This window comes from Pseudorasbora parva, chromosome 24 (genome assembly GCF_024679245.1).
Source record: "Pseudorasbora parva isolate DD20220531a chromosome 24, ASM2467924v1, whole genome shotgun sequence".
In the NCBI taxonomy this organism is placed as follows: Eukaryota; Metazoa; Chordata; class Actinopteri; order Cypriniformes; family Gobionidae; genus Pseudorasbora; species Pseudorasbora parva.
Genome location: NC_090195.1, coordinates 5,239,762 through 5,252,587, shown reverse-complemented (window position 1 = coordinate 5,252,587; position 12,826 = coordinate 5,239,762). Strand labels below are relative to the sequence as shown.

General features: G+C 37.6%; 1 protein-coding gene across 4 annotated transcripts in view; it reads left to right on the top strand.

Moving 5' to 3' along the window:
* The first annotated feature begins 738 nt into the window (after positions 1 to 738).
* srcin1b (SRC kinase signaling inhibitor 1b) overlaps positions 739 to 12,826 on the top strand; it is a 79,610-nt gene continuing 67,522 nt past the window's right edge. For all 4 annotated transcript variants that reach the window (XR_010901461.1, XM_067435315.1, XM_067435314.1 and 1 more), the window contains exon 1: positions 739 to 1,006. The gene's annotated coding sequence lies outside the window, so the exon portion shown is untranslated. The remainder of the gene's footprint in view (positions 1,007 to 12,826) is intronic.

Below are 12,826 nucleotides of genomic sequence, written 5' to 3'. Positions count from 1 at the left end.
AAAAATATTAGTATTAATATAAAATTCTATGTTTTGAATTATTTAAAAATAAACATATTTTACATAAGTAATACTTTACTATATCCACTAGCTTATAATTAGCTTGAACATATAATTTTCATTTTTGTCAAAATATCATTATTTAAATTTATTTATATAATTTTATCTATTTTTTATATTATTAAAATATAATACTATTATAATTATAATATATTTCAAATGAATTTTGTATATATATATATATATATATATATATATACTTAATAATTTAATTTATGGACTTAAATACTTATAAATTAATGTTGAAATATTTTTTTTAATAAATTATTATTTTTATTTTATATTGAAACTCTAATATTATAATATAATTATTTAATATATATTTTAAGTACTCATTTTTAGATAAAACATACTTCATTATATGCATGTGCTTAGGTTCCTTTTTACTATTCCTAATTTCTTAATATTTGTGTCATTTGTCATTAATCATTTGATTAGAAATGACCATTATCTTTCTTTCAGTTCTTCTCTCAATTTTTCCTGAAGCTCTACAGTTCATGCAGTGTAGCAATCATGCAATTATCTTTCACCCCCTTCCACCGATCCAACCCTCCCCGTTCTTTCCTCATGATGGTTCAATCCATGAACCTGCTCAGCCTATATGTGTAGTGTATTGGTTCACTGTACCTTTAAGAGGAGGAGGGGGGCTGGTGGTGGTGTGGGGGGTTTATATGAATATCAGATGAGCTTGGTTTGTGCCATGCGGACCTGCGCACACACGCACACACACACACACACTCTCACATACACACCATGAAGGCTAGAGCAGACAATTCCAACTGAAGACACGGATCTGAGAGAGAGAGAAAGAGAGAGAGAGAGAAAGAGAGAGAGATCAGGATGGGTGTTACAGGAGAAATGAAGGAGGACGAGGCTGCGTAAGACAGCTGAGAGACACTGAGAGATAAACCGAGGGTGGAGAGGACAGACAGCACAGCCTCAGCAGGTATGTTGCGTTGAATCACCGTTATCCTCTAGGGTTGAAGATGCCCATCTATTCCCATCATGAAGCAGTTCATGCACAATTTACCGCCTGCTTCATTAACAAGCAGCAAATTGTTCTGGTTTCACACTGACTGAGAGATTTGTGTCCATGTTTTCTTCCCTCTAAAAGCTGAAGCTCCAGTTCTGATTGCATTTAAACAATCAATATTCATCAGGCACTTTTTGTTCTAGTGTTCACAGTGTCGGAAGGACCGACAGGCAGAGAGAGAGAGAGAGAGAGAGAGAGAGACAAATGCATGTCTTAATGCATGGCTGCTGTGGATTTTAATGCACTGTAATGGACTCTGCGTGCAAGCTATATGAACTCCTGTAAGTGTGTGAGCGAATGCCGTCTCTCCATCATTTCACGGACTGCAGAGAGAGTGAGACAGCTGGAGAGACAGACGGGGAGAAAGACTCTCTTAAAGTGGTCCGAGAGGGAAAAGTCAGTCCTCTGCAGGAAAATGAGATTTACAGGTCTGGGAATGATAGCTGACGAAAAGGAGAAGGAACGAAGATGCTTTTGTGGTGGAAGTAGATATCTGGAAGTGTACAGTAGTTTGATTTGAGAGGTCAACATGGAAACATTATAGACATGAGATGGGAAAACATGCGTATGAACAGGAAAGGATATGGAGGTAGGCGATGACAGCAGTGTAGAGAGAATTGAGCCGTGGAGAAAGGGATGAATGGATGAAGAGACACAAGAAGAGACCTACCCACCAACAGTCCATGATAAATTACCAAATATTGTCAGGTTGCATAATTGCCCAACTGATCATATATTGTCCTTCCTTTGCCGAATGGATTATACATCACAATGACAGTTAAAGGGTTAGTCCACTCAAAAATAACAAATCTGTCATCTTTTACTTTGTTGAAACAAATAACTTATTTTGAAGAAATAAACATCTTGACTTTCATTTCATGGACAAAAACACTGAGGCAATAATATATTTTGTGATCCACAGAAGAAACGACATGAGTGTGATTACTGACTGTAGAAATTTCTTTTTTTTGGTAAACGATCCCTTTGAATCCACGAGGAAGGAATGTTTTATTCGACTACACTATCACAGATTTCAAAAGATCGGATTTGAATCTTTAGCAATCGTTTGATTTTAAGGATGAGTAGGAAAGACTGAATGAATTCAGCCCTGCAGAGGTTGTCTCTCGCTCTCATATTTAGTTCACCCCAAAATGAAAATTCTGTCATTGATAACTAACCCTCATTTCGTTCCAAACCTGTAAGACTTTCCTTCATCTTTGAAACACGTATGAAGGTGATTTGATGAAATCTGGAGCTTTCTGTCCCTCCATTGACAGCTACGCAACTACCACTTTGATGCTTCAAAAAGATTAATCCATATGAATTGAGCGGTTCAGTCCAAATGGAGACTCAATCACTTATGATATGATGAACAGATTTAATTTAGCCTTTTATTTGCATAAACATTGATCAGCGAACATAAACAGAAGCTCAACAAAACCTGCTAGACTTGGGAGAACAAACCACATGGTACTCCCTGAAGCTCAAACGTGCTGCGTAACACGAGAATGAACCTCATTGGTTCTCGCTGAAGCTCAAACGTGCTGCGTAACACGAGAATGAACCTCATTGGTTCTCGCTGAAGCTCAAACGTGCTGCGTAACACGAGAATGAACCTCATTGGTTCTCACTGAAGATCAAACGTGCTGCGTAACACGAGAATGAACCTCATTGGTTCTCGCTGAAGCTCAAACGTGCTGCGTAACACGAGAATGAACCTCATTGGTTCTCGCTGAAGATCAAACGTGCTGCGTAACACAAGAATGAACCTCATTGGTTCTCGCTGAAGCTCAAACGTGCTGCGTAACACGAGAATGAACCTCATTGGTTCTCGCTGAAGATCAAACGTGCTGCGTAACACAAGAATGAACCTCATTGGTTCTTGCTGAAGCTCAAGCGTGCTGCGTAACACAAGAATGAACCTCATTGGTTCTCGCTGAAGCTCAAACGTGCTGCGTAACACGAGAATGAACCTCATTGGTTCTCGCTGAAGCTCAAACGTGCTGCGTAACACGAGAATGAACCTCATTGGTTCTCGCTGAAGATCAAACGTGCTGCGTAACACAAGAATGAACCTCATTGGTTCTCGCTGAAGCTCAAACGTGCTGCGTAACATGAGAATTAACCTCATTGGTTCTCGCTGAAGATCAAACGTGCTGCGTAACACAAGAATAAACCTCATTGGTTCTCGCTGAAGATCAAACGTGCTGTGTAACACGAGAATGAACCTCATTGGTTCTCGCTGAAGCTCAAACGTGCTGCGTAACATGAGAATTAACCTCATTGGTTCTCGCTGAAGATCAAACGTGCTGCGTAACACAAGAATAAACCTCATTGGTTCTCGCTGAAGATCAAACGTGCTGTGTAACACGAGAATGAACCTCATTGGTTCTCGCACATCAAGCGAACATGCTTAAGCTTCTGTTTATCAAAACTGATTTGTGAGTTGATATGATGTTTTTATGAATAAAAGTCTAAATTCAATCTGTTAATCAAATTTAATCCTTTAAACTAAGCGATCGAGTCTCTTCGGAATATATGAACTAAACCACTAAATTCATATAGATTAATTTTACGAAAGCTCTCAGATTTCTTTAAAAAGGTCTTAATTTGTGTTTTGAAGATAAAAGAAGGCTTATGTGTTTGGAAAGACATGTTGTGAAATGCCAGACTTCTCCCTGGTGACGTGCGGCAAATTTCTCTAATAATTTCTGCCCTTTCTTACAATCGACTACTGGAATCTCGCATTCAGATCTTCACATCAACAATCAACAAGTGATGCATAGAACAGAGTTTCCGTCTCACAATCTTTTCTTTTTTGATAACCCGTTTAACTTAGATGTGCGTAACAATATGGGGAAGAAAAAAATGTTACTATCCTTTTTTTGCACTTTTAAAGGCAGGCAATTTCGGAGGCTAGCTTTTTAAAGCAAAAATCTAACCCTCCATTCAGAGCGCCTCTAAAGCCACGCCTCCTCCAAAACACATGAAAGGGCACAGCGGCGTCTGTGCAAAATCACGAGAGACACTGTTAAATTACCTTGAGCAGAGCACATAATATTGTAAAAAAGATTGAATGTAAACAGCTTACAGAGCTGTAGTTGTAGCACCTGACGGCTGCAGATTTATTTTAGCATTGATAGTGTTGACACTGAAACACAGAAATCCGAGTCTGAGGACGTGAACCGAACGTCACGGGTTGCCGAACATCTATAAATTACTGTTACAAACACAACATAAGCTTGTTGTTTTGCTGTTGGAGGGACTGTAAAAGGTGGCCTTGCGGCGCTTTATGATTGTCTAGTGTCTACAACTCAGCATAGCCTCGAAGAGCTGATGGCTGTGATGTCTGAGGTACGGAAAAACATGTTCATAGGCAGGTAGGACATTTATCTATTAATATTTAGACCACTTCTATTATCGATCGCTATCAGGATGTTTCAACCAGTATATCCAAAAGTGTTTATAAAACAAATGGCCTACCTCCAACACTCTATGCAAGTTCTATGAAATCAAACAGCAAGCTTGATTTTATTCACTGTTGTGTCTTGAAATGTGTCAGCGTGATGTAATTCTCAATGTTGCGACAAGGGGCGCTACAACGGACATTAGTGTAAAACTATTGTCTTGTACAGTATTTTTTCCCTTTTAGGACAACCGAGTCACGAGTGAGAACATTATGAAGAGAATCTTGTTAAGCAGATTAGTTCAATGTTAGTTGAACTGCTGACATGTTTATTGCAGCATTGATGAGGGATCTGTATTGATAGCCCTTTTCTGAATTTGAATTAAATTTGAGTTAAGCTAGCAAACAAGCTAGGCTACAGTTAACATTTCATTGTAAGAAAGTACAATAAAATAAGCTGAAATTAGAATAATAAAAAAAGCAGATAAACTTTAAACTAGGAAACCAAACTTTAAATGTTGGCTTGACAAAAACAATGTTTTGAAGGTTTATGATGGATGGATGGATGGATGGATGGATGGATGGATGGATGGATGGATAGATAGATAGATAGATAGATAGATAGATAGATAGATAGATAGATAGATAGATAGATAGATAGATAGATAGATAGATAGATAGATAGACAGATAGATTGATTGATTGTGTAGAGTTTGTTTCTGGCTTAATATTTACAAACTCAAAGCTAAAAGTTTATTGAAATCAAGCAGACAAAACAGGCTGTTTGTTTTTATTTCTTTTTTTCTCAGTGCATGTAATCTTGATCATTATTTCTGTGAAGTTGACTTTGCAGAAATAATATTAGTCAAACAATAAACATTACAAGTTCTGAATGAGGTGAAGAGTGTTATTGCTGCACGACTTGTGGCAACAAACCGAACTGTAAAAATAGTGATTATATCCAAACAGGAATCACAGTGTGAAAATGGCTTGCATGTTAAAACTGAGAGATGAGAAACACACACTTCAGCTTTAAGATCTTCCAATACAAACCATTAAGATGCAAATATGTGGGAATGATTGAAGTCTTGGTCGACTGCCATCATTAACATCTGTCTGAGTGTCTGCACTTTAATATTAGATCAGAATGCATCAAAATCCCTAAAGACTTTGAAGCTCAATGTGTGTATTTTTACACGATGGATGCCCATCGCAACATAGAACCGTAACACAAACACAAAAGTATTTGCAGTGCCCGCTCCGCTGTGCCAGGCAAGTGTTTTCTTGTTTGATTTGTACGGTTTGTTGATTGTACATCTCGTACCTCTGAGAGTCGCGTGGCGTCTGATGGTAACGCTTCACTCATCACAACAGCGTTTGAGTCTCGATGGGATGCTTTGCGTTTGGTGTTTGAGATAAAGAGAGAAAGAAAAGTTGCGTGTGCATGACGAAGCAAAAAAGAGGAAAAAGGAGCAGGCGGATGTTGGGATGTCATGAACATCTGTCTCTCTGTCAATGAAGCTTCAAAAGCTGATGTTGGAAGAAGATTTAGATGAGACCCAGAGGAGAGAAGGGTTGAGTGTTTGAAAGAGAGAGAGAGAGAGAGACATAAAAGACTGGACAAGAAAAGACTCGGAAGCTAAGCATATAGTTGTCTTTTGGAAAATGGATATAAGGTCTTTAGGGAAGCCTATTAACAAAGAAAATAAGTAACTTTAACTTGTCCTGTAAAAGGTTGTTGAGTAATTTCTACTTATTTGAAGTTTCCTTTGCAATAACTTTTATAACAATATAATAAACAATATGACACTGAATTAAACCACATTTAAAGTGTATGCTTTACTTAGAAACATCTTTCAATAGATATTGTTCAGTTTTGAGTATTTTGCATAGAAAATGTACTCCCAATGTCACAAATTGGCAAGTTACTAAACCTAACAACCAAAGCAATGATAAAACACATTAGTGCAAAAAAACATGGATATACACCAACTAGACATAACAGGTGAAGTGAATAACATTAGCCCCGTTTCCACCAAAATTACCCGGAACAATTTGTACCAGGAACTTTTTTACAGGAACTTTTCTCCCCCCCAGACCTGCAGCTGTCTGCGTTTCGACCGCGATAAAGTTCCGAGAAGATTAGGCAAATTAGTCCGGTGATGTAGGACTGCGCGCGACTGCTCCTCCAAATCAGTGAAGGACATGTAATCATTTTTAAGTGTACCGATTGAAAGATTTAGTGAACTGTTTACATGAGACGTTATCTTAACCGATCTGGTGTTTACATGTGATGACTTTCAATCGCAATCATTTTGTCACATGCAGTTTGTCTGCCGCACCAAAAATGTCAACGCAGTTTTCTCCAGCAGCTGGAGTGTGTTTACTGTAGCCATAGCAACTCTTAACGGCCACCAGGACTAATACAGTATTATTTATAGCTATTTGTTGTAAAGTGTAATAATCATCTCAGAAAAAAAAAAATTCTGTCAGGCGCAGTTAAAGTAAAAACTGCCCGGGGCAATATACGCTGTGTCATTACTCCAACATTATCTTCATAACTTACGAAATAAAAAGTTTACCCCTCAGAAAAATGTACTTTCCTCTCTTGTCAACATGAGCGCGGCGCGCGCCGTCACGTCATGTAAGGACACACACTTAAAAGTAATCGGTCAGGTCGTTTACATGGTGAAAAAAAATGAATAACGAGTATGGAAGAGATTCAAGCTGTGCTGCTTTTGCTGGTTATGTATAGGTTTACTAAAGAGGTAATTAACAACGACAGAAAAGAGCACTAATATGCAGATTCAGCAGCATGCAGCTGCAGCATATTCAGAAAGCTTGTAAAGCTAGATTTAAAATGACAATGTATATTATTATCAGCTATTACGGACATTGAACGTGAGATGGCTGAGACGACCGCGCGCCACCAGACAGAGAGCAAGACTGATATTTACTGAACGCAGAACGAACCTCGCAAAAGACTTTTAAAAATGCCGGTTGAACTGCGTGAGCTCAACCAATCAGCATGTTCAGCGCCCAAGTCCCGCCCTCGAAAGTTCCTGAACTTTGAAAAAGTACTACCTCGCGAGCAGGGCCGTTTGGAGGGGGAAATATTTACCCGGAACTTCAATTTTACCCTGGTTCCTGCGGTCTAAACACACGAAGTACCACCCAAAGTTCCTAGTTCCTGGGTAAAGTTCCTGTGGTGGAAACGGGGCTATTGATTATCTCTTTATCACAGCACCTGTTAGTGGGTGGGATATATTAGGTAGTAAGTGAACATTTTGGCCTTTAAAGTTGCGGTGGTCCGTATCTATCAAAAGTTCTCTAATGAAGGAACAGTGGTGAACCGGTGACAGGGTCATGGGCGACCAAGGCTCATTGATGCACGTGGGGAGTGAAGGCTGGCCTGTGTGGTCTGATCAAACAGACAAGTAATTGGAGCTCAAATTGCTCAAGAAGTTAATGCTGGTTCTGATAGAAAGGTGTCAGAATACAGAGTGCCTCGCAGTTTATAATGAGCCTGCCACAAAGCAAAAATGGTTCAGTAATGGTTTGATGAGCACAACATCAAGTCTGAGGTGTTGAATTGGCCTCCAAATTCCCCAGATCTCAATCCAATTGAGCGTCTGTGGGATGGGCTGAACATCAAAGTCTGATCCATGGAGGCCCGTGAACTCACGTGATAGCGGCGCTCCTCCTCTTCCGGGTCATGTATCTGAACGGTGGATCTGCGTCATATTCTCGCGCATGCGTCGAGTTCACGTCAATAACTTGGTGGATAAAGTCGTTATTTTGATTTTTGTGCGCACAATAACTATTTTCATCGCATTGTAAAATTATTGTACAGCCACTGTAGTGAGATGGACGTTGTATCGATGTTTTTAGTGCCTTTATGGGTCTTGTGAGTGGAAATGTACTGAATGCCAATGGAGGCCTTTCTGAAGCCTTTCTCAGCTTTCAACTAAAATATCTTCATTTGTGTTCCGAAGATGAACAATGTCTTACGGGTGTCCATTGACATCAGGGTGAGTAATTAATTAAATAATTTTCATTTTTGGGTGAACTAACCCTTTAAAGGATGCCAGACACCACAGCACACCTTCAGAGGTCTAGTGGGGTCCATGCCTCGATGGGTAAGGGCTGTTTTGGCAACAAAAAAGGGAACAGCACAATATTAGGAAGGTGGTCATAATGTATTGCCTGATCAGTGTACGTCACATTAGGAAAGAAAAGATTGCAACTTCAGTTTCATTCAAACATGTAGACCTAATATTTACTTATAATGCTCTGTAAACCCGAATAAAATGGCAAAACTAAAAAAATTTGAGGTGATCAGTTACCATGTTACCCCATATTTTTAAATTAAGAAATTCAGAAGTAAGCAGAACTAGCAGATTTTAATTTTGTACTGTGAATTTTTTATCTTAACTTGAAGCAATAGAGTAAGCCATACGCATTTAACTTAAAACGAAAACATAACAATTATTTGCTAATTCACTAAATGTTATGTTAATGTAGCACAACGCTTTGATTAACATATTGCTGAATGTGTAAAGCAATATAGATAATTTAACAGCTGTTCTCAAACTAAGCTCATGCTCCACTCGCCACCATGACAAAACCCCACAAAACCCAACATAACAGAATTTCTTCTAAATTGGCAAATAGAAAACATTAAACACTACTAAATCTCCCACTCAACATTAATCTAAACAAAAACCATGATATAACCCTCAGTTTACTCTCCCTTTCCAGTTTTATGGCAAAGCAGGCTGGGAAATGGCATGCTGAGTTTCAGTTACATTTAAATGAACCTAAATTAAAGGAAACATTTTAGATGAAAAAGAAAAAAGAAAGTTCTAAAAACTCATAAAAATGTATTTGTTTGAAACAATTCGTTCAATTTAAGTTTGCCCTACTCAAACCAATGAATTATTTTGAGTGTTAGGGTTTGCAGTGGGAGTTTTTCTCGATCAATTTAATCCGTCTCTTTGACCTTTAGATTTAAACCGTCCGTTTTTGATGCTGTGCCTTTAAGAAACACTCCCTAAGGTGATGAAATGAGTAACACCACTGAAGTCTTTCTCCAGATCACACACTGCTTGCAGGTTTGCTGTCATGTGAAGTACAGTTATTTAGCAGCTCCATTCCTAAATATTGGCTTTTTTGTAAAGCTATACATCATATTGTGACATGATCATTTGTTGTTCAGACTGAAATTTTCAGGGTCCTTGATTTAGGAAAAAGATGGTGCCGATGTCATATCGGAAGAAATAACCATACACTGTAAAAAAATAAAATAATGGCTCCAAATGAAAATTTTCTAGTGACTGATCACATCTAAATTTTTCAGTTTCCCGTGTATTGATGCAATTTAATTCACAGAAATTCAATTCGGCCAACTGAAAAATGTAGATGTGATCAGTAACTTGAATATTTTAAATTGGAGACAGTAAAAGAATAGGTATAAATGCTCTTTCTGGACTGATGAGGAAGAATTGAGATCTGAAAGTGCAGCGTGTTTTCTTAGTATTATAAAATATGATCCCTTTATGTTCTAGAAATGTAGGTTCTTACACTTAAAAAATGACTTGTTGAAAATATGTGGTAAGTGGTTGCACACAATTATATTGAGCATTTTTTACAAATAACAATTTAGTTATATGAACAAAAAAATTCAAGTAAAACTGGCACAATTTTTTTGAGTAAATACAAACCATTTGAATTTGTCACTGTTACATAATATTTATATGTGGCATTAACTTAATTATGTTATGTTAAATTTATAAAGGTTTATTATGTTAGGTGAACACTGTTATCAGTTTAATTTGCCTTTAAAAAATGTAAATAACAACAAGCATATTCTCAAAAATAAAATGCAAAATTAACTCATTGGACAAACTAAAAATATTGAATTGAGAGCAGGAAATTCAAGTAAAACTGGCACAATTTCTTTGGGTAAATAAACCATTTGAATTTGTCACTGTTACATAATATTTATATGTGCTGTTTACCTAATTTTTATGTTAAATTTATAAAAGTTTATTATGTTAGGTGAACACTGTTAACAATTTAATTTGCCTTTAAAAAATGTAAATAACAACAAGCATATTTTTAAAAATAAAATGCAAAATTAACTCATTGGACAAACTAAAAATATTGACTTGAGAGCAGGAATTCCACCCAATGAATTTGTATATATATACGTATATGTATATGTGTCCACAGCCTACAGAAACTCCTCAATGTCCAACATAACTGAAGATTAAACACTAACATAAACTTATAACATCTTTACCTTTACTGAAAAACACATAAAATAACACTTTATTCCATACGTTTTCTCTCCTAGCGCAGTCCCTTGCAAATAAAAATGTATTTGTTTTAACACATTAAGTAAACTTCAGTTTTAAATATATTAGGCTGATTGAACACATTTCGACAAAACTTAATGTAATTAGGTAAAGTAAACATTATTTAAACGTGTCTTATCTATGAAGGGCCTGAATCATTTTTTGGAGTGAAGAGAGGTATATTGTACTTTTTTAAGTCCATATTGAATTTCTCCGATCAGGAATAACATTATGACACCTTCCTAATATTGATGCTGGTCCTTGTTTTGCTGCTGTGTTAACTGTATCTGGTCTGTGGTTTGTTGAATACATTTATTGATGTTTTTGTTCAAAGCAACCTCATTTATGTGACCCTGGACCACAAAACCAGTCATAAGGGTAGATTTTTTTTTTAAATTGAGATTTATATATCATCTGAAAGCTGATAAATAAATAAGGATTGTATCTGTTAGGATTGGACAATATGGCAGAGATGCAACTATCTGAAAATCTGGAATCTGAAGGTGCAAAAAAAGGCCTTTAAAGTTGTCTAAGTAAAGTCATTAGTAGCATTTTACTAATAATAATACATTTTTGATATATTTACAGTATGAAATTTACAAAGTATCTTCATGGAACATAATCTTTACTTAATAGCCTAATGATTTTTGGCCAAAAAGAAAAAGCAATAATTTTGACCCACACAATGTATACCCATGCATCTCGTTTTATGGTCCAGCGTCGCATACCTCATGAGTATTTGCAAAGGGAAAGACTGACATGCTGGCAGAATGTGTTCTGGCCATGAGATAAACACTTAGCTGCGTATTTAAACACACTCAAACACACAATACCTTGCAGGAAAAAGCCCTCTCCGCAGTGATTTTATTAGGTTGACACGCACAAATGTTGCTCTTGCTGACCAGAGCCTCTCTCTCTTTCTCTAACACGCACTGTAAAGCTTCACACTTGATTTAGCACATTTGCAAGATACCATCCAAAACATACCAAGCACACGTACACGCTTTTGGCACAGTGTTCTGTTAGTGCTGAGGTGACAGCGTACGTCCTGCTGAAGAGATGGGAATTAAAGAGCTGCTTGCTCACTACTGAGGAAGGAAGAGGTGGGAGTCGGCTAACGAGTAAATGAGTGCCAGGAGAGATGGGGTGGAAGAGGCTGATAGGGGAAGAGAGACAGGCTCCGTTGCTGTGTGTCCCTGTAGACTGCATGGATTAGGAAGACAGGCGCATGTGCACGCCGCCTGTGGTTTGATGGATTACGGTGATGCGTTGACTTTCGGCGTACAGACAGACATGCTGCAGTAGTGCGTTTCATTGAGACAAATACATCATAGAACACGCTAGAGCTGACAGCTTAACGATGACATCATACAGTGATGCTTAGTGCAAATGAGTCTATCTATCTATCTATCTAACTATCTAACTATCTATCTATCTATCTATCTATCTATCTATCTATCTATCTATCTATCTATCTATCTATCTATCTATCTATCTATCTATCTATCTATCTATCTATCTATCTATCTATCTATCTATCTATCATCTGACCATCATCCATCCATCCATCAGTCGTTCTGCTAGTGTCTATCTCTCTGTTGATCCATCCATCATTCTTATCCATCCATCCATCCATCCATCCATCCATCCATCCATCCATCCATCCATCCATCCATTGTTCTGTCAATCTGTCTATCTCTCTGTCATCTCTCTGTTGATCCATCATCCATCGTTATGATCCATCCATTCATCATTCTGTTAATCTGTCTATCTCTCTGTCCATCCATCCATCCATTGTTCTGTCAATCTGTCTATCACTGTTGATCCATCCATCCATCCATCCATCCATCCATCCATCCATCCATCCATCCATCCATTGTTCTGTCTATCTCTCTGTCATCTCTCTGTTGATCCATCATCCATCGTTCTGATCCATCCATTCATCATTCTGTTAATCTGTCTATCTCT